General features: G+C 40.1%; 1 protein-coding gene across 5 annotated transcripts in view; it reads left to right on the top strand.

Moving 5' to 3' along the window:
- ccdc102a (coiled-coil domain containing 102A) overlaps positions 1-20,320 on the top strand; it is a 78,154-nt gene that overhangs the window by 23,491 nt on the left and 34,343 nt on the right. Inside the window, exon 1 of one of the 5 annotated variants that reach the window (XM_084348325.1) lies at positions 18,323-18,341. The exons of 3 other annotated variants lie outside the window; for them this stretch is intronic. The gene's annotated coding sequence lies outside the window, so the exon portion shown is untranslated. Of the gene's footprint in view, positions 1-18,322; positions 18,342-18,647; positions 18,667-20,320 lie in introns of those variants that run through there. One more of the 5 variants, XM_084348326.1, reaches the window with a different exon arrangement.

The following is a 20,320-nucleotide window of genomic DNA, read 5'->3' on the forward strand; positions in this document are numbered from 1 at the left end:
GATAGAGAAAAAAAATTTACACTGCAAAATTAATGACCTTTTCTTTTAAGTTAGAGGAGCTAAAAAGAAGGTCGCAATACAACATGTAAAATGTTATGTGTAAAATATCTGAGGTAATTCTCAAACCATTGTATTTGCACTGTTGGTTGTACAGTAGACTGATATTAAATTCATGACTGTGTGGCCTTCAGACAGCAATAATCTTAAGTCCTCAGATGTCCTGGGCATTTGGGTGCAAACATGTCTGTTGATTTGATCACATACTAAACAGGGAGGCAGGTGAGGTGAAAGTGTCTCCCTGTTGGTAGGCTTCTATCTGTCATCCTCCTCCGTCACCTGACATCACCTCCATCCATGCCCTTCTCAGTCCTCTCTGTCGTTCTGGGTCCTGTTGAATAAATGATGGCAATGTGATACTGCACTAACAGCCTGCTGAGCTGGACACTGATACTGCAAAGGCAGCACAGGCAGGCACGCACACACACACACACACACACACACACACACACACACACACACACACACACACACACACTCACACACACTCTCTTGCTTTGTCTGTCTCTTCTCAGTTTTGACCTGAAGCACAAACTCATTCAGTCAGACTCATTCTGTTGCCTTTAGTTTATAGATTAGCTTTGTAGCATAGGGCTGATCACAGTGCATGTTTGAAATTGTGTCAGTTTCTATTGGCATGTAGGGTGTATGGGAGAGAGAGGGAGAGTCATGGTTCAGGAATGTTCTGTATAATTTGCTACAGTTGAGGCTCTCGCTGCAGTAACACCTGGGGCCCCATGGGAGATGAAGTTCTCTTGTTTGATGTTTTGCGCCGACGTGTGCAAGACGGAGTAACTATTTTATCCGGCAAAATATACGGACAGACATACCAAAGTTAGACAGAGCAAAGTGTCTGTTGTCATTAAATCCTGCAAACTCAAGCCTTTCAAATACAGTTAAATGAAACTTGATTAAAATACAATACAGATAATAAAGTTGTAAGAGCAATTTATTTTCTTTTTTTTCCCCAGCTTTTCCCAGTTTACTGTGGTGGCGGTGGTGGGTATGCACTGGATGGATAACTGCTCATGTGATTGATACCGTGTTTCCCACAGAATGGCTGTATACAAGATTTTTGACCTCAGCACTCTTAACCAGGGTGTCTGACAATGAAAATATTGGTACAGTGACAAACACTGTGTCTTTGTACACTTGATGAAAGTGAATCTGGAGCTGGCACATAATAATGCAAACAGGTTTTAAATGTAGTAAATAATGGCCTCTGCAGTCAAGTAATGTGTAGCTTTGTAACAAGATCCATGTTACTGACTGTGCTTCACTGCCCAGATGACTTTTTCAGACAAAGGAAGAGAGTGTTGGCAAGTTTCCAGGGATTTATGTGCCCTCTCAAGAAAGGTCAGACTTTAATACTGCTGCCGTTTACATACAGTCCAGTGTTACAGCTAATATATGCAGTATTTGAATAACCGAACGTGAAAACAAACCATTATACTGTACTATTAGCAAAAATGTTCTTCCTGGAATAGAAACAACCAAAACAGTGTCTTTATATTTTCCTTTAGAATACAGACACAGTATATGCAGTATATATGCTCTTTTTAGAGCTGAGCCATTACTTCATGATATAAAATGGACAGGCACTTCAATGCCACTTGAGTAAGCAAAAGAATTAGGCACTTAAAAATATGTTTCTTTGGCAGTAAAATCTGAATTGTAAACCCCCACTGTGAAAATATGTTCTGCATTATGGGCGTCCAACAGTGATTTTTCCAGCAGCTGATCACAACTGGTACATTTCGTCAGGTGTCTGTTAAGTATATATTATAGGGTTAAGTAAAGTTGTATTGAAACCCTGCCAGTTATCTTTCATCACATTGAAACAGCTAAAATATCTCTGATCCTTTCCTTTGATAGCGTGATTAAAATGATTCTGCTTGATGAGGCAGACTGTTTACAAGCATACATATATAGATTTCCTCCTGTGAAAAACTGTTATTTCAGTTGGGGGGAAAAAATAAAAATTCTCCAGCTCTGCTTTGATGTTTGGAAATCTCTCACTGGCTCTGTTTCAAGAACTCTCCGACTGGGAGAGGGAGGAGGTTTGATGTTGAATTTTGGAGCCAAAGCTGAAATGATTAGACTTGCATTGGAGCTGGAGAATTGTACTGTCAGCCATTTTTAATGTAATAGGAGGACTTCTAGGGGCTTTGTTCTGTATATCAAAAGAAATATCAGTGCAGTCTTACTCTTTGTGAAAGCGTTCCACTTTGACACAGAAAATATATTTGTGAATTGAGTCAGGGATGAATATAAGTATTTTCACTGAGTTAAGACTTCTACTATGTTGACTTATTGTCCTGAGTACGTCTCTGGGAGTCTCTTGTTTCAATCATTTTGTGTCAGATCATGCAAATAAGATAAGTATATGTTTTCATGTGTATACCAAGAGCAGTTCAAGAATCAGTCTTTGATTCAGGTCATCTTTTCACGTGCTATGCATAATTCTCCACAGTGCATCGCGTTACTGTTGACAGCTTCAGGACAAGCCAGGACCCCAAATCGATCCTGATCCAGAGTCAGTGGGAAATGGGATCTAGCTGTGACAGATAAGGCCTCTGTTGACAGGCCAACTTGTAGCTACTGAATATTGAAACCACGTAGCTGTCAGATCAGTGTAATTGTGTAGAAGTATCGTGCATCCTAAGGTGGAATTTCTCATGTAACTGCACATTAAAGACTTGTGAGGCCCAAAGATCCCTTTAGTTTGTTTTTTAAAGAACTGTGCTAAAGTTAAGTAGACCAGTAGGTCTTTTTACTGTTGTACAGTAAGACATTTCACAGTTAAAAAGAAAACTTGTCTGTGCTGTCCAGTGGATGAACTTTCTAGATTACCTCAAACATATGTTTTTGTCATTTCTCTACTGCTATGACTATGACTAATTAACATGTAGTCCTTATATATAGTTATATGAAATTATAATCAACTTTGTAAAATATTCCTAGGCAAAGACAAAACGTCTTTCATCTGAACCCATCAATGCGTAAATAGGTGAAATCTCCATTTTCAATATAAAGCAGAAAATTATATCCTCTGTTCTTTTTCAAAATATGATATTCTGAAATAACTTCCACCTCTTAGACTTCAGAGTCTATTAGACTCTATATCAGAGCCCTGACACACCAGACCGAGAGTTGGTTTTCTGGCACTGTTGGGCCATCGGTGTGGGGCCAATCAATTTTGGAGCCCATGGGTGACAGAAATCATTCTGATTGGCTGTTCCACTAAGTGAATCAGTACACAAGAAGAGGAACAGAAAAAGAAAGGCAAAGGCCCCTGAGCCTGTCACTGTAGTATCCATTAATTCACCCATTTTGTGAGGTCTCTCGTTATTTTTCAGCCCCGCCTCTTCACCTGCCATTTGCAACTTTATATTAGTCATATGCGGGATGAGCAGCTACATTAGTGAGAGTGTTAGAAGATGATACATAAAAGCTGCTTTATCACAACAATGGTTTGTGTATCCTTAGTCTTCCTGTCCCGAGTCTTCTTGTTTCCTTTTTTGAATGATAAATACAGACTACTGCCACCTGGTGGTATGGAGCAGTTTTTTCTCTCACGCAGGCACAGGATGTACGAGTCAGTTGGCTATCAGCTGTATTCTTTGCAGTGTGTAACGTGAGATGACGTCGGCTTTCGCTGACGCAAGTTCTTTGATGATGATTTGGTGTGTCTGGCCCTTAGGAGTCAATGTTTGGTGAAAACAGTCTGGTGATTTTTAGCACCTAAACCATTGGGATTCAACTTTGGGACCTATAATTGTCCGTACCAAATGTCATGTCAATCCATCCAATAGTTGTTAAGATATTTCAGTCTTGGCTCAAAATCTGGCTATGCTGGGAGTGAAACCATGAACTCGTTCAGTGGCCCTCTCCTCACACAGTACATCACTGTCACTGTCCCTTTGGAACTGTAGGATGCATTATTATACAGTGAGATGCATTCTCCTTTTCTTGTATCATCAGCACTGATGCAACTCAGCAGCCCTCACACCCAATCACAAGAGGAAGGAGAAAGAGGAGGGAGGTCTTGATTCTTGTTTTAAACATGCTCCCTGCTCAACACGTGTAGCTGCTTTTCAACAGGGGATGTCCATGCCAAGCCACATGCTTGTGATAGGTCAATGGATTTTCTTGATAGAAAGTAAAAACTTGTACTAAATTTATGGAACCTTGCAAAATCTTATAACTGTACTCTAAATACCTTTTCCTTCGCCAAGAAGGTTATGTTTTCACCTGAGTCTGTTTGTTTGTTGGTTTGTCAGCAGGATTACACAAAAACTCCTGAATGGATCTCCACAAAACTTGGATGGAGGATGGGTCTCAGCCCAGAATAGAATGCATTAACTTTTGGTGCATGTCCAGATAAAAGGAATGGATCGTGAGATATGGTGTTTTTTCAACACCAGTTCATTTGTCAGGGAATAATGCATGGATCTTGATGGAAAAACTAGGTGTATTTAGGTGGCTGGTATCTATGTATGAGTACAAGAGGGAAGTGTTGGACCTTGGTGGAAGTATGTGCTCTACAGAGTGCCATTCTAGTTTTTAGTTTACGCATTTTGGAGTCTGGCAAAAAGTGCTAAAATAAAAAAAATTTGATTCTTTGTGGGTGTATTCTAAGCTTCGCAAATTGATAATTTTTCAGTAGATTGGGTTGAAATTTGTCCTGAACATCCAAGAAACCTCAAGGATTGTTTGCAACATGTATTTATTTATATATTTTTGCATATTGGTCACAGTAATCAAATTTAAAAAAAAAAATATTTTTCACCTTATGGAAGAATCTTTAATTTACAGAAAGTCATATCTCCATTAGTTTTACACTGAAACCAAACTTAGGTTATGTATAGTATTTATATAGTTCTATCACATCTAGGAGTTATTTGGTCCTACATAAATAATTTAGTGCCACAGATATTACTAAAAATAACTTTAGAGCTGAAAGACCTACTTTTCTTTTTTAACACATTTACGGTAGATTTTCCAAAGAAGGATTATCCATTTTGGAATTCCATGATCTGAACTGGGAAACGTTGTGAATTCTGGGTGAGTTGGCATGGAATGACCCAGTAGTTTATAGAAAAGTAAGTGAAATCATGAGCACCGATTCACAGCACTGATTGTGACAAATGAATGTAGCCTGTGAGATATCAGCTTGATTCTTATTTTCTTTCACTGTGTGGTTGAACTTTACAAGCCCAGCCAACTGCACTGAGCCAGAGACCTCTTCAGAGCTGGTTCTCATTTAGAGAAGAGCGCACACATAATGACTCACTGCAGAACACACATTTGGGTGTATACACACAGAAATGTTGGCGAGCACGGGGGGAAATCCTTTGTACCGCCATGCTATATCTCTTTATGGTTCCATTCACATAAATCAGTGCTGTCACACAACCCCTCTGTCGCCTATGGTGTGTGTGTGTGTGTTTTTGTGTTGGCCATGACCCTGCTACTCACACCCTAACTGTTTCTCATTTTAACAAGAAAAGCAGACATTTGCATTGACATAGTGAGTGAAATAACTGGTGGTGTGTGTATCTGTGTGGTGGGCGTAAGAATAGGGTTGGAACACTAGTTCCCAACACAGGGTCAAGTGTGCTGTGATGATTTGTATGTAATGTTGAATTAATGAGAGTTTAAGTTGAACATTAGTCAAAGTTTGGGCTGTGTGGCATATGGTCAATGTATGGTCAACAAGGGCAGATGTTCTGTCAAAGAGTTTATTACCCGGCTGCTTGACCGTCTGGCTGGCAGTGCATTTTATGGGCCCTGTAAAGACACAGGGTGGGGTTCACATGGAGGCTGGGCCAAGATGGAGAAAGAGGCCAACTGAGAGAAGGACAGTGAGAGAGGAAAACTGCAGCAGAACCGCATACTGAAAATATTGTGTGGACTGCCAGCAAAAGCTGTGTTTTCTGATTAATCTCCAGCTGAAATAACTGAGGTCACAGAAGAAATGGAGGTAAGAATGAGGATGGAAGTTGCTTTGAAATGATTCACTTCTTAAGTGGGAAATGCTGCCTGAGTTAAACTCCCAGTGAACTCAGTTTTGTCTCAATGTAACTGTGGCTACCAGAGGACATCGCTAAAAAATTGGGTTTTGATTGAATCACCTAAATTCAGACTTCACACACCATGAAAAACAACTATAATATCACGTGTAATGATCACAATGTGAGCATCCACACTGCTTAATAACTTTTTGTGAACAGTAGTGCCAAGCATGCGCTGCACTCAGCTTAGGAAAATTGATATGAATGACCTGATACTGCTGTATTTTGTGCGGGGAAACGAAAAGAGGGGTTCTTCAAAGATGACACGTCCTGGGTGAATCCAACACTCGAGACAAGAGCTGTTGTCTTTTGAAGTTTTCAAATTGTATTCATACTTTTGTATGAGTCAACATCAGTTATCCTGGCAATCACTAAAGACAAATTGAGCTTCAGTTACCCCATCAGGGTCAAAGACCATTTGGTATTATGTCTCAGGTAAAATTATGTTTTTAATGTGTAATTTGCAGCCTAATTCATTGAGCCCGGCCAAATACATGTGAATTTTTCTTTTCATTGTCTTTGTATGTAATCTAGCACAAATAATTTGCCTCATGTTTGGCCTAAATTCCCCATTAGAGTATAAAAGCAATTGCACAGAATTATCACTCTAATACAGTTTCGTATACTTTATGAGTACTAGTCTTTTTATTTTTCCCTGTTTCCACCCAGATTCTGGTGTTGCTATGTGGAGAAAATACACTGTGTGCACAATTATTAGGCAAGTCAGTATTTTGACCATATCATCATTATTATGCATATTTTCCAACTCCAAGCTGTATAAACTGGAATGCTTATTGGATTTAAGCATATCAGGTGGTGTGTATTTGTGTAATGAGGGAGGGTGTGGCCTAAGGAGATCAACACCATATATCAAGGTGTGCATAATTATTAGGCAGCTTCTTTTCCTCAGGCAAAATGGGCCAAAAAAGAAATTTAACTGACTCCGAAAAAGTCAAAAATTGTAAAAAGTCTTCAGAGGGATGCAGCACTCTTGAAATTGCCAAGATATTGCGGCGTGATCACAGAACCATCAAACGTTTTGTGACAAATAGTCAACAGGGTTGCAACAAACGTTTTGAGAAAAAAAGACGCATATTAACTGCCAAAGATTTGAACTACCAGGAACCCATTATCCTCCAGTGCTGTCATATTCCAGAACTGTAACCTACCTGGAGTGTCCAGAAGTACAAGGTGTTCAGTACTCAGAGAAATGGCCATGGTAAGGAAGGCTGAAAAAGACACTAGATGGGCCAAGAAATATCTGAAGACAGATTTTTCAAAGATTTTATGGACTGATGAGATGAGAGTGACTCTTGACGGACCAGATGGATGGACCCGTGGCTGGATCAGAAATGGGCACAGAGCTCTACCTCAACTCAGACGCCAGCAAGGTGGAGGTGGGGTACTGGTATGGGCTGGTATTATTAAAGATGAGCTAGTTGGACCTTTTCGGGTTGAAGATGGACTCAAACTCAACTCCCAAACCTACTTACAGTTTTTAGAAGACACTTTCTTCAAGCAGTGGTACTGGAAAAAGTCTGCATCTTTCAAGAAGACCATGATTTTTATGCAGGACAATGCTCCATCGCACGCATTGAAGTACTCCACTGCGTGGCTAGCCAGTAAAGGCCTTAAAGATAAAAGAATAATGACATGGCCCCCTTCCTCACCTGACCTAAACCCTATTGAGAACTTGTGGTCCCTTCTTAAATGGTCGATTTACGGTAAATGAAAACAGTACACCTCTCTGAACAGTGTCTGGGAGGCTGTGGTTGCTGCTGCACAAGAAGTTGATTGTCAACAGATCAAGAAACTGACAGACTCCATGAATGGAAGGCTTATGACTGTTATTGAAAAGAAGGTGGCTATATTGGTAACTGATTTTTCTTTTTTTGAAATGTCAGAAATGTTTATTTGTAAATTTTGAGTTGTTTGTTTTATTATTCTCACTTTAACAGAGGAAAATAAACAAGTGAGACAGGAAACTTTTTTTTCATTTAGTTGCATAATAATTCTGCACACTAATAGTTGCCCAATAAGTGCACACATAGATATTATTCTCCTAAGAAAGACAAAACCTCACTTTTACTTTCTTAAATATTCAGGTTTGAGGTTTATTAACATTTTGGATTGACCAAGATCATTGTAGTTGTTCAACAATACGATTATTCCTCAAAAATACAACTTGCCTAATAATTGTGCACACAGTGTACATTTCAACTTTATAAATCTAATGTAGGCTTCAGAGAACAACTCATACCACAGCATACCACACACAGAATTCATGCACTAGGGTGGTGAAAAGAGGGAGTTCCAGTGCAAGTTAGTGCAGGCTTCCACTGAGTGACACTATGTTTTACACATTCCTACATGGATGTATGTAAATCTCTCCATGCTCTGTCCTGTCAGCTAGAAACCCAAACCCATCTGTTGCATCACGGCTGAGGAGCTAGTTGTAAGTTGTGTGTGTGTGTGTGTGTGTGTGTGTGTGTGTGTGTGTGTGTGTGTGTGTGTGTGTGTGTGTGTGTGTGTGTGTGTGTGTGTGTGTGTGTGTGTGTGTGTGTGTGTGTGTGTGTGTTATGAACAAAGGGGGAAACCCTGTCAATACAAACTCTCCATTGCCATCTGCTGTGTTTCCACAGCCTCCCACCTAGTACTCCCAGTGATTTTTGTTTGTGTGGTTCCAAAATGACTACTTAGATGATCACAGTTTCTGACTGGGTCCATTGAGAAAGCCTTGAACAGTAATATCAGTAGATTATTTACAGTATGTGCCATTAATGCGTGCATGGAGTGAGCTGGAAGTCCTGTTGACTTTTGCACATGCTGTGTGGTAGAGGCTGACATTTGTTCGGGAATCCCACGGGTCACGGGATTCCCGCGGGATGGGAGTCAACCTTACTATTAATCACATGATTGGGACGGTACAGGATGAAAAAGTTAGCAGGAGCGGGAACCAACCAATAGGACAACAACAACAAAAAGACATAGGACAGGCGCGCCGCCACTTTGTAGTTTTCCTTCCATAAGCCTACACTGTTACGCAAGTCAAAAGAACTACACGGCCCAGAAGCCAACAGTGCTTCCGGCCGCCGCTTTCCGTCGGAATATCAACTGTCCGACCTGGTGTACTCTCAGGAGCCCCGAGTCGGAAAGTTGATATTCCGACCAAAAGGGGGCGTGCCTCGGGGAAATGTTGCGAGACAGCTGCGAGATTTCCCACTCGGGCAAGTGGTGTCCCATGTATGAGGCACACTTGCAAGGCAAATTCTGTTTGAGTTTATTCAACTAAGGTATGCATGGTGTGACCCATGTATCATTTTCTTGTTTGTTTGTTGTTGTTTTTTTACTGTAACTGATCTCCAAAAGAGCTAGAAACAGGGACTTAGCAGTAGGTCCTCCATAGAAAAACTATAGGGACCACAGGCCATGTGTTATTTATGTTTTGTGCCCTTTAGTGAAGGTTTTTTGTTTGGATTAAGGCAATAAATGCCTCCCTATATTACCACAGATGAACTGTTCCAGTTGCCATATCTTTTGAAATAACACTGCAGAAAGTAATCTAAAAAGAATGGGGAGAAGATCAAATCAAATTCAATGTATTGCCTAAAGACTAGAAGAAAAAGAAAAAAATGGGAGCGGTCCTGGAGTGGGAGTCATTCTGAATGGGAGTGGGATGGGAGTGGGAGTCATTTTACCAGGAGTGGGATGGGACAGGAATTTTTTTTTTACTCTGGCCCAGGATTGGGACGGGACAAGATTTTTTTCTGTGGGAGTGGGATGGGACAGGAGTGAAAATCCACTCCCGTGTCACCCTCTACTGTGTGGGTCCTAAAGTCCTGTTCTTCTTCTATGAAGTCTCTATTCAGCATGGTTGGGGTTTATAAACAATGTGAAGCTTTACTACATTGATAGATTCATATTGTCAGCATAATTTCACACATTCGATTCAACCAATCATAAAATTACAGTTTGATTATCTTAAACTGTAATTAAATATGGCCAAATCTGGCCTTAAAATGTGGAGACTTTACAGTCTTTAAGACCTGTATCAATGTATGTCTCTGTGGCAGGGCTCTCTGTTCCACAACATCCTTGTAAAACAGCCTCTGGTCTGAAGGATAGCTGGACTGTAACTATAGACGGGTTTCTGTGCAACGTCATCGCACATATGCGCGCGCAGCCAGGGGGCAGAAAGCGGAACGTGTCTCATTTGTTTACCAGTGGAGTCAGCGGAGAAAGAAAATGACAAGGAGCTGTTGTGCTGTAAACTGCACGAATCGGCAAAGGGATGGATGGAAACTGTTTAATATCCCGAGGGGATCTCATCAAGAGAAGAAGAAGATTTTGGGTCCAGTGCACGTACACCCAGGCATCATAAGGTTTTGCCTTTACTCCCTGTCTCTGGCTGGGCAGGACACCTGCCGTCAAAGCGCAAAACCCTGAACTCGTGTCATAAAATGTTAAGTTTTGCACATGACGACAAAGTACATAATTATACGCCTCTAAAGATTTATATGCACGCAAACTGTCCTTAGTGTACACACTAGGCTTCTCAATTAGATAATTGTATATGTCGGGCCATATAATAGCTGGCCATTTGGACATATCTGAAATCCATTCCTCACTCGGAATATTTTATGAGTCTGGTAATTTCTCACCAGTACTGAAGACCAGTTTGTTCAGGTAATCGGTGCAGTCTGAGCTGCTGAGGCTGTTGATATAATTGGTCTGAGCCATCTCTGTCAAGACCTAGCTAACGAGCTGTCAGACCTGTAGTGTAAAGTATATTTACCGATATTGGCGGGGTTTTTTTCTTTCTAAATGTTGGCAGGCCGTAAAGTAGCCTCGTCATAGACATTTTTACTTTGACTTTGTTAACGTTCACTAACATTGCCACCCTGCTCCTGATATTGTAGACATCCAAAACAGCCGTCACAACCTGGTACGTTGAGTGAAATTCACGGACATTGCAATGCAATGAAAGACAAAGCGATCTTTCAATGAAATGAAATTGCATTTTTTTGCAATTGTGTCAGGGAGAACTTACAAACAATACGGCATCTACATTGATATCAGTTCACTCCGAAGCAGTCTTTTGCCCCCTGGTTGCGTGCGCACCTCGTATTGTTTGTACACAAGAAACCCGTCTATAGCTGGGTAGGAGTATGTAAATGTAAAAGAGTACAGAGAGGCGGGGGGCTTATCTTCAATGACATTTATTGAATTTGGGTGGTTCTAAAATAAAACCAGAAAACAACCAATATCAGTACAAAAGCACAACAATAGTGCTAACAGGAACGCTAAACAACACAATGCTCATAGCAGACCATTTGACCATGTTACATCACCTTAAACTTAGCCCCTAATTAGCAAGCGACTGGCATCACAAGATGATATGAATGATAGCACAAGGCTTATGCCATTGTAATGCACTGCAGTAGTATTGCTCACATCAAGTACAATATCATCGTCCGCAGTAACCCACCACATAGCGAAAGACATGGCCCCAGTGAGTGTGGTTGAAAAGCCCGGATTTAGAAAGCTCATCAACACACTTGACCCAAGATATAAAATACCTAGTTGCGAATATTTTGCAGAGAAAGCTCTACCTGAGTTGTACATTAAAGTGAGAGAAGAGCTGGCCAATACATTTCATACAGAAGATACCAAAACTAAAGCTGTGAACTTTCATTTTCACCATTTGATTTCCTATTATGCAGCTTATTTTTATTTTACTGTTTATTTACTGTTTACCGTCATATTAGTTACATCATGCATTAAAGGCACTTTATTTGTTTTGAAATGACATGATGTTTGTGCCACTGCTTAATAACTATTTAATAAATACAGTTTTGATAAATTTGTTTAGTTGTGATTTCACCCTTTTGGCATGGATGTTTAAAATCAGCATATATTAATGCAGTATGAACAAGAATGTTTTAATGTAGACACGTAGAATCATCATACTGGCATGATTGTATGTATCAAAGTGTTAATTCAAGGCTAAGGCAAAATATCGAGATATATATTGTGTATCGTGACATGGCCTAAAAATATTGGGATATTAGTAAAAGGCCATATCGCCCAGCCCTACTACCACCACCATGTTTCACAGATGGGATAAGGTTCTTATGCTTGAATGCAGTGTTTTCCTTTCTCCAAACGCTTCTGATGTAAACCAAAAAGTTCTATTTTGGTCTCATCCTTCCACAAAACATTTTTCCAATAGCCTTCTGGCTTGTCCGCGTGATCTTTAGCAAACTGCAGACGGGCAGCAATGTTCTTTTTGGAGAGCAGTGGCTTTCTCCTTGCAACCCTGTCATGCACACCATTGTTGTTCAGTGTTCTCCTGACGGTGGACTCATGAACATCAATATTAGCCAATGTGAGAGAGACTTTAGTTGTTAGAAGTTACCCTGGGGTCCTTTGTGACCTTGCCGAGTCGCCGACGATTATACGTCTTGCTCCTGGAGTGATCTTTGTTGGTCGACCACTCCTGGGGAGGGTAACAATGGTCTTGAATTTCCTCCATTTGTACACTATCTGTCTGACTGTGGATTGGTGGAGTCCAAACTCTTTAGAGATGGTTTTGTAACCTTTTCCGGCCTGATGAGCAACGACAACTCTTTTTCTGAGGTCCTCAGAAATCTCCTTTGTTCATGCCATGAAACACTTTCACAAACATGTGTTGTGAAAATCAGACTTTGATAAATCCCTGTTCTTTAAATAGAACAGGGCGCCCACTGATTGTCTGATTGTTATCCCATTGATTGAACACCTGACTCTAATTTCACCTTCAAATTAACTGCCAATCCTAGAGGTTCACATACTTTTGCCACCCCCAGATATGTAATATTGGATCATTTTCCTCAATACATAAATTATGTTAGGTCATATTTATGCAGAAATATAGAAAATTCTAAAGGGTCCACAAACTTTCAAGCACCACTGTATGTTCTAAGGACTGTAATCATCTGCACTCTTTGTCTTATAATTTGTCACCTGTCTGTATTTCATTTAATAATTATTGTACAATTTATCAGCTGTAACTTTAATTAGTTTGAGATTGGGATCATTGCCATTAGGGTTGATACTGAAGCCAAAAACAACCAAATATTTAAAGACCTGCTGAAACTGATGTTCAAACACTGCAATAAAATCCAAGATATTGTGATGACATCCGACATCTGTCGTCATCTAGTTAGCCTTACTCTAAACCTGTTTTAAAATTTCCAGTTGAATTGCGGTTATTGAAAGGAGTTCAGTGTTTCCCTAAAGTTATATTGGGTGAACAGCCCATCACGCCAATCTGACCCCCACCCCACCTGACTATGATAAATATATATATATATATATATTTTATTTTAATTTTAAATAGAACAGTGCACATTAATGAACATGACTGTAAAAGTGCCAGTGTTAGCCAGAGGCTAATTTCCGACTGTAGTCCTCTGGCAAGATGTTAAACGCCATTTAAATATACAAGGACACAAGGAACATAAAAGCAGGTAGACAGTAATACACACAAAGAAACAAACAAACAAATCGAAAAACAACAAAAAAAAAACAAACGAGAAACACAACGAAACCAAAGACATACAGTATAATAAAGTGCTACTTTATATAGATATAAAGACATAAACTTGACACTTACATTTTAAACCCTCCTTTTTTTCCCTTGTTATGCAGAAATAACGCCACAACAATTTATTTCGCAATATCTATACATGATACAGAGAAATGATTTCAAAATTATCTTTTCAAAATAACCAAAGCAGTCCAAACGCTTGAATTTCCCCCCTGTGGATCAATAAAGGGATTTCTTATCTTATCTTAAAATATTTAAATTCTTTGAAAAAGCTGAACACCATTTACCTGACAACGCTGCCTCTGCGCCACATGAGAAGCACAGTCGGACGGGGCAGCTCCCTAGCCAAGAACAGCTGGCTAAGCTTGAGACAATAGCCCCTGTTAGCTAGCTTATAATGCTAGTAATAACAGCAGACTGTGAAGATGTAACCATCGTACCTTAGAATATACGCTGATACGATTGACTGAAATAGAAGAAGACACCTGATAGGCTACAGATAATTCCCCTATAAATACATTTATATCTCAAACTCAAGGTGAGAGCAACACCAGGTCGTCAAGACGAGGAAGATAACTGGTCAAATAGAATTATTGTGACAGTTCTCACCTCCCTCCAAGACGACTGATTTAGGGGAAACCGTGGGAATAAAGTAGCTGATCATTTCAATGTTCATCACTGCAGGAGGTCACATTTTAGTTGAAGTGCTGAAAGTGGTAGAACTGTTGAGGTGTAAGCACAAAGAGAGGCTGAACTGTTAGACCGACTGTAAGACTGTAAGAGAGAGCCATATTTCTGTCTCATGTTGCATATGAACCCTCACTTTTGATTTGAATTTGAATTCACAGTTACAGTAAGCTGACACACACATTCAGGAGCTGAGAGGTGTAATTTAACACTAAAAGCTATTTAAAAAGCAGCTTAATCATCCAAAAGCTTGTACATAAAATAGTCATATTTATTTTGGTTTCTGTGTGATGCATGTTTTTTTAGAAAATAAGTATATTTAATATTTTATATTCATACAGTGATATTAAACTTAAAGGGGCACTATGTAGTTTTGGAGAAGAAATTCAATAATAATAATAAAACTAACTCAGAAATATGTATTTTTTTCCCATAACTGATTAAACAAGCTGTTCTCAGAGAAGATCAAAGATGCACTATGGTTTCAGGGAAGAAATGTTAATGAGAGGAGAAAGATCTTAATTGGCTGATTTTTTTCTGTCTAAATGAACAAACTCTTTTTTTTTTTTATAACTGAATAAACAAACTGACCTTAAAGGACAACACAATTTCATACTTTTTTACTTGGTTTATATGTGGCAGACCCTTTCTAGCTTCAAACAGCATTCTAGGACCTTATTTTCATCTGAGAACAGCTTAGTTTGTATTATTACCTCATCAGTACTGAAAATTTAAAAATTCTGACAGTATGAAATGTTAATGAAGTGTTGTCCTTTTAAGGTCAGTTTAGTCAGGCATAAAATTCAGTCAATAAAGATCTTGTCTTCCCTAAAACTACATAGTGCACCTTTAATATTTATGTTGACAAAGTGGACTGATGTGGCATGGTGACTGGCCAATTATGGGATACTCTTGGCTCTGAGTACTGCTGAGTTTGGGCAAGGTTTGCCTAAGTGGAGGTTCAGTGTACCATGTTTGGCATTTATCAGACACATGATACACCTCTCCATTTCCTGGTGGTACCTGCACACTTTAAAGTCAATCATTTTGTTTGTTTGTGTGGAGGCCACACCGCTAACAGAGAGGGAACACAGGCAAACCCTTTTCAGTGGTTTTACCCTCCACTAAGCCTCCAGCTGTTAATGATAAATCTGCTTCATTTCCTTTTCTTTTCTCCTGGAGCTGTTCCCACAGCTCCACATCTCCTCCGGAACTTCCTCCACGTCCTCTGGAGGGGAGGAAGTAGGGCTGGGCAGGAGTAGAGCTTTTCTTGGCCCACAGAGCTTGAGGCCGCCTTTACCACAGCCACAGACGGTATTTTTCTCCAGGATTTCTCAACTCAAACCTGGCACTGACAGATCGATGGAGATAAGATCGAAGTTCGTCCAACGATCCCTGAGTGGAAATTTAGTCGTTTCAGTACAGATGTGTTTTATTATGATAAACCAAAGAAAAATATATTTGGTAAAGGATTATTGGAACATTACAAAGAATTTAAAAGAAATATCAGTCGACTCATTAGTGTAGTAAGAAAACTAAAGATAATTTTGTTCATATATGCAATCTGTTAAAAACATAGGTGCACACACAAATATAGAATTACATTTTTTGGGTATTAATGTTTCGTCTGAAGAAAGGCATCAAATTCGGAAGGTAGGTGAGCCAGGAATTGATGAGGGGGAGGGCAATGTGGTCTGAATGTCAGTTCAGTGTGTAGTGTAATTCATTTAATGATGGTGTGACCCAATTCATTCAGTGTACACTTGTCATGGGCAAATGTCTCCTTTCCAAGAACACCTGACTTTGTACTGCACAAAGATACACATGATGGGTTTTTTTTGTATGTATAATACTTAATGTTGGTTGTGTAGCAGCACAAATACTACATGGCAGGGGTAGACTGATTATCGGCCCTGGCCAATTATCAGGCTAGTTAAAATGTGCTACTTCAGCTCCAATGCAGCATCCTCTCACACAATGTCCCGCCCACAGCAACATCTGATTGGTAACACATGACAGTTAAAAACCTATAAATACTGAATAATCTGAGTCTGCAAAGTAACTAGTACATGTAGTGGACAGGAAGTATGAAATTGTAGAAAATGGAAATACTCAAGTAAAATACCTGAAAATTGTACTTAAGAACAGTACTTGAGTAAATTATACTTAGGTTTATTCCCACTGGTTGTTTTTTTTTTTTTTTCATTTTTACTGCAAATGTATATCGGTCCGAAATATCGGTTTTCAGCCTCCTTGATTTCATTTTCACGCCCAGCACCCACGTTGTGTAAATAGTAAATGTACCTGCGCCCACCTGTGCACCCCTGGCCATGTTGGTCTTTAAGTGAGGTGTGGTCAGGCGCACTGATGGTAGATTGCTATCTTGAGGCAGCAGAAAGCAACAGCACAATAGACCAACAAAAAGCTGGTCTAAATTCAAAGGCGCAGTCTGTTTCCTGCTATTTAAAGGACACATTATTCAAACAGTATGATGCTCCTACACAGGCGGGTTCACAACATGCTTACACTCTGCTTTTTTCATGAGAAAAGCTGCTTTCAGTTATTTTAAATGTTTCCACGAATACAGTAATGTCACTGTAACAAATATCACAACACATTGGATCAGCAAAACTAAAAGCTGAAGAGGAAACTCTCCAGAGGGAACAGAATTAAACCTTTAGCTTTTTAAAGACAGGATCTCAGGATTTATCAGGACAGCTGCTTCACTCCAAACTGTTTTACTGTATGAACATTAATACATGAAACATTAATTAACATGAAATACTAACCGAACCTGTCGGCGAGTTAGGAGTTTTAAATAATCAATGAAGTTGAGGATCGCTGCAGGTAATGTTATTAATATTTTCCTTATTAAAGAAGTATTTCTCCCCTCTCATCCCACCGTTATCAGAATGATCATTGTTATGACCCATCCCGTCTGATCCAAGGACTGAGAGTCTCACATACACAGAGTGACAGCAGTGCTCCTCCTCCTCCTCCTCCCCAGTTTAATTTCAGTGTATTGTTTCATATGCAGTCAACAGAGTTGTTGATGGGACAGATCATTGTGAAACGGCGGAGGCAGAGGGTCCAGCAGTCGAGGATCACATCCCTGTCCCTCACTGAAGACGAGTGCCACTGTTAAATATGTGTCAGGTCCTGTTGCACCTGGCTTTTAAAAGGAGACAACACTTGGATGTGTTTGATTAATGTTATGCCCCAAAACACACCAATTCAGAGTCTAAATACAACCCCTTTGCACTGTGCACCACACCTTGCACTCTGATTATCCGTCGTTTAACTAGCAAAATGGACTTGGGCATACCCTAAAGTACTTGCGACATGGACTTTAGACCAGGCGCCATAGATCGTTTAAATAGGGCCTAATATGTCATATGTCCTCCGTTTAGACTGCCAAGCTCTGTTAGTAGTTCTGTTTAGTGTGTTAGATTTCTGTAGGTTTAAACAATCTCAAGGTCAGTAGGTGGAGGTAGAGCAGTGGGTAAACAATTTAGAGGCATTGTAGTGGAATGAGGGAAGGGTAAGGCCTAGTGCCGTTCACTCCTCCTGGATAATTCAGTTTTTATTAAAACAGTGTCAGCTGCTGTTTTTGTCTCTTCCATCATTTTAATTCCAATGCCCGTTCGTGTCTTTCAAAACACAGACAAAATAAAATCCATATCATCAATGCACAATATCATACCTGGAGTTCCCATTTTCCTATAATGCTACGTACACTGATAAGACTCGGTTAGGAAGGCTGTCTGTAGCCCTTTACACACAGAGTTGCTGCATTATCGGCACAGTGGAGGTTCGCCAATTCTCCGCCGCTGTTTGTTCACACGGAACCAAGCAGCTCCGGTGTAAAGAAGAACCAGCGTGTAATTCACACAGAAAGCCGGCGCTGCAGCTCCAAAAGAGGTGTGACGGTACGTGTCGTGATGATGACGTTGGTGTGTTTTTTTCAATGTGTTTCCCCCGGTGTCCTCCTGTTAATTTAAACATGTACCTGCTGACTGTTTATAATCATATGGATGCTGTTATAATGTGTTGTGACTGAGATCCTGACCCACCACCAAACATCCTGGAAAGTGACAAAGTTATGTTTTTCACTCTAAATTACTTAATTACATAATCACCATCAGTAAACAGGACGCTGTCTGACTCTGTCACTCGCGGGGAGGGAGGCTGTTTTCTGGGGAAAAGTTCACTGAAGTCTCGGTCGGGAGGGCTGACCATTGCGACAAACACTTGGTGAGTTAAAGTTTTTTTTGCCGCGGACAGACGCTGTTTTTCTGGCAGAAATGTGACGAAGAGTCGGTCGGACAGACACTTCTCCATGAATAACTGCGGTATTGTTTTCCTCATATAAGTTGCCAAAGACACGACCAGTTACTAAGTTACTGTTGTTTGGTCCTGTAACGTTGCTTTGCGCGACATTTCTCTATATTTTGTTGAGTGAAGGACCTGTATAGTTATCAGACTGTGAACACCATCAGACCGACACGCCCCCATTTCACACAGAAGAGGTTGCGGACAATTGGCGCAGGATCCCCGCACTCAAAGGGCAGTGTGAATGGGGCTAGTGTCTGTGTCTGTTTCTATCTGTCCAGATGTACACACTGAAAAATTAGTGTCTGAATATGTTCACCTTGGAAGGAGCACCTTAAATGCTGTTTGTGTATCTATCTCTATCTCTATATCTCTCTATTTATCTCTCTATCTCTATTTCTATCTCTCTATCCATCTATCTATATCTCTATCTATCAATTCAATTCAACTCAAATCAAAGGGGGTTTATTGGCATGAAAGTTTCAATAACAATGTTGCCAAAGCATCAAAATACAATTTGTCCAAATATTGTGTGTGTGTGTGTGTGTGTGTGTGTGTGTGTGTGTGTGTGTGTGTGTGTGTGTGTGTGTGTGTGTGTGTGTGTGTGTGTCGGTCACTCACTGTCCCTCAGGTTGTGGCATGTTGACACATATTGGGCAGCAAGGTATGCCCTGTCTCCTTCTCCCAGGAGTATTTTTAATGTTGATATGTTGTTCAGCTCTTTGAAGTCTGAGATTACAGCGTTGAACTTGTTAAAATAAATGTTCCTCGTTTCGTTGAATGTTTTACATTGTAGGAGAAAGTGCATCTCTGTCTCAACCTCACCTGTCGAGCAGTGACCACATGTTCTGTTTTCTTTTGGTTGCCATGATTGTTTGTGTCTTCCTGCTTGGATTGTAAGTTTGTTGAGTTTCTCTCTCTCTCTCTCTCTCTCTCTTTCTCTCAATTCAATTCAATTCAATTCAATTCAATTTCAAATTCAAAGGGGGCTTTATTGGCATGAAAGTTTAACAGCAATGTTGCCAAAGCATCTGTCCAAACACTCGGACAGAACACAACAAATAACAACATGAACACCAACACAACACCAAGATTGAATTGAAGATCTATCTATCTATCGCATAGAGAAAGCAAAATAGTTTAATTGAATTTGAGAAACACCTGTGTGCGTGTGGATTGGGCCTTAAAGACTGACTGATGAAAGCAGCCTTCTGAGAGAGGCAGAGATGAGGGTGATGAAGAGGGTATCAGGTATACAATAAGAGTCCCACTATTATTATTCTTGAGGAAGGCTAGCTAGAATAAGTTCTGTTAAAGATCCACTGAGAGTCCTTGGACATACGTTGGATACAGTATGTCTGAGAGTGTGTTTGTCAAGTTTCTCTCTTTCAGATTCATTCCTGTTTCTGTTTGTGTTCTCAAGGCCATTTGGGTTTTGTTCTGCTTCTCATTAAGCAGAAGAAATAGTCTCAGTCTCAGTCATGTGTACCAGCTGTCCAGCATCTCTTTGGATTTGTTAGGTTTGGAAGCAGACAAGGGCTTTTCCTCCCCACAGGCAGCGCAGTATGTCTGTTGA

Source organism: Pagrus pagrus (assembly GCF_965226575.1).
Source record: "Pagrus pagrus genome assembly, chromosome: 1".
NCBI lineage: Eukaryota > Metazoa > Chordata > Actinopteri > Spariformes > Sparidae > Pagrus > Pagrus pagrus.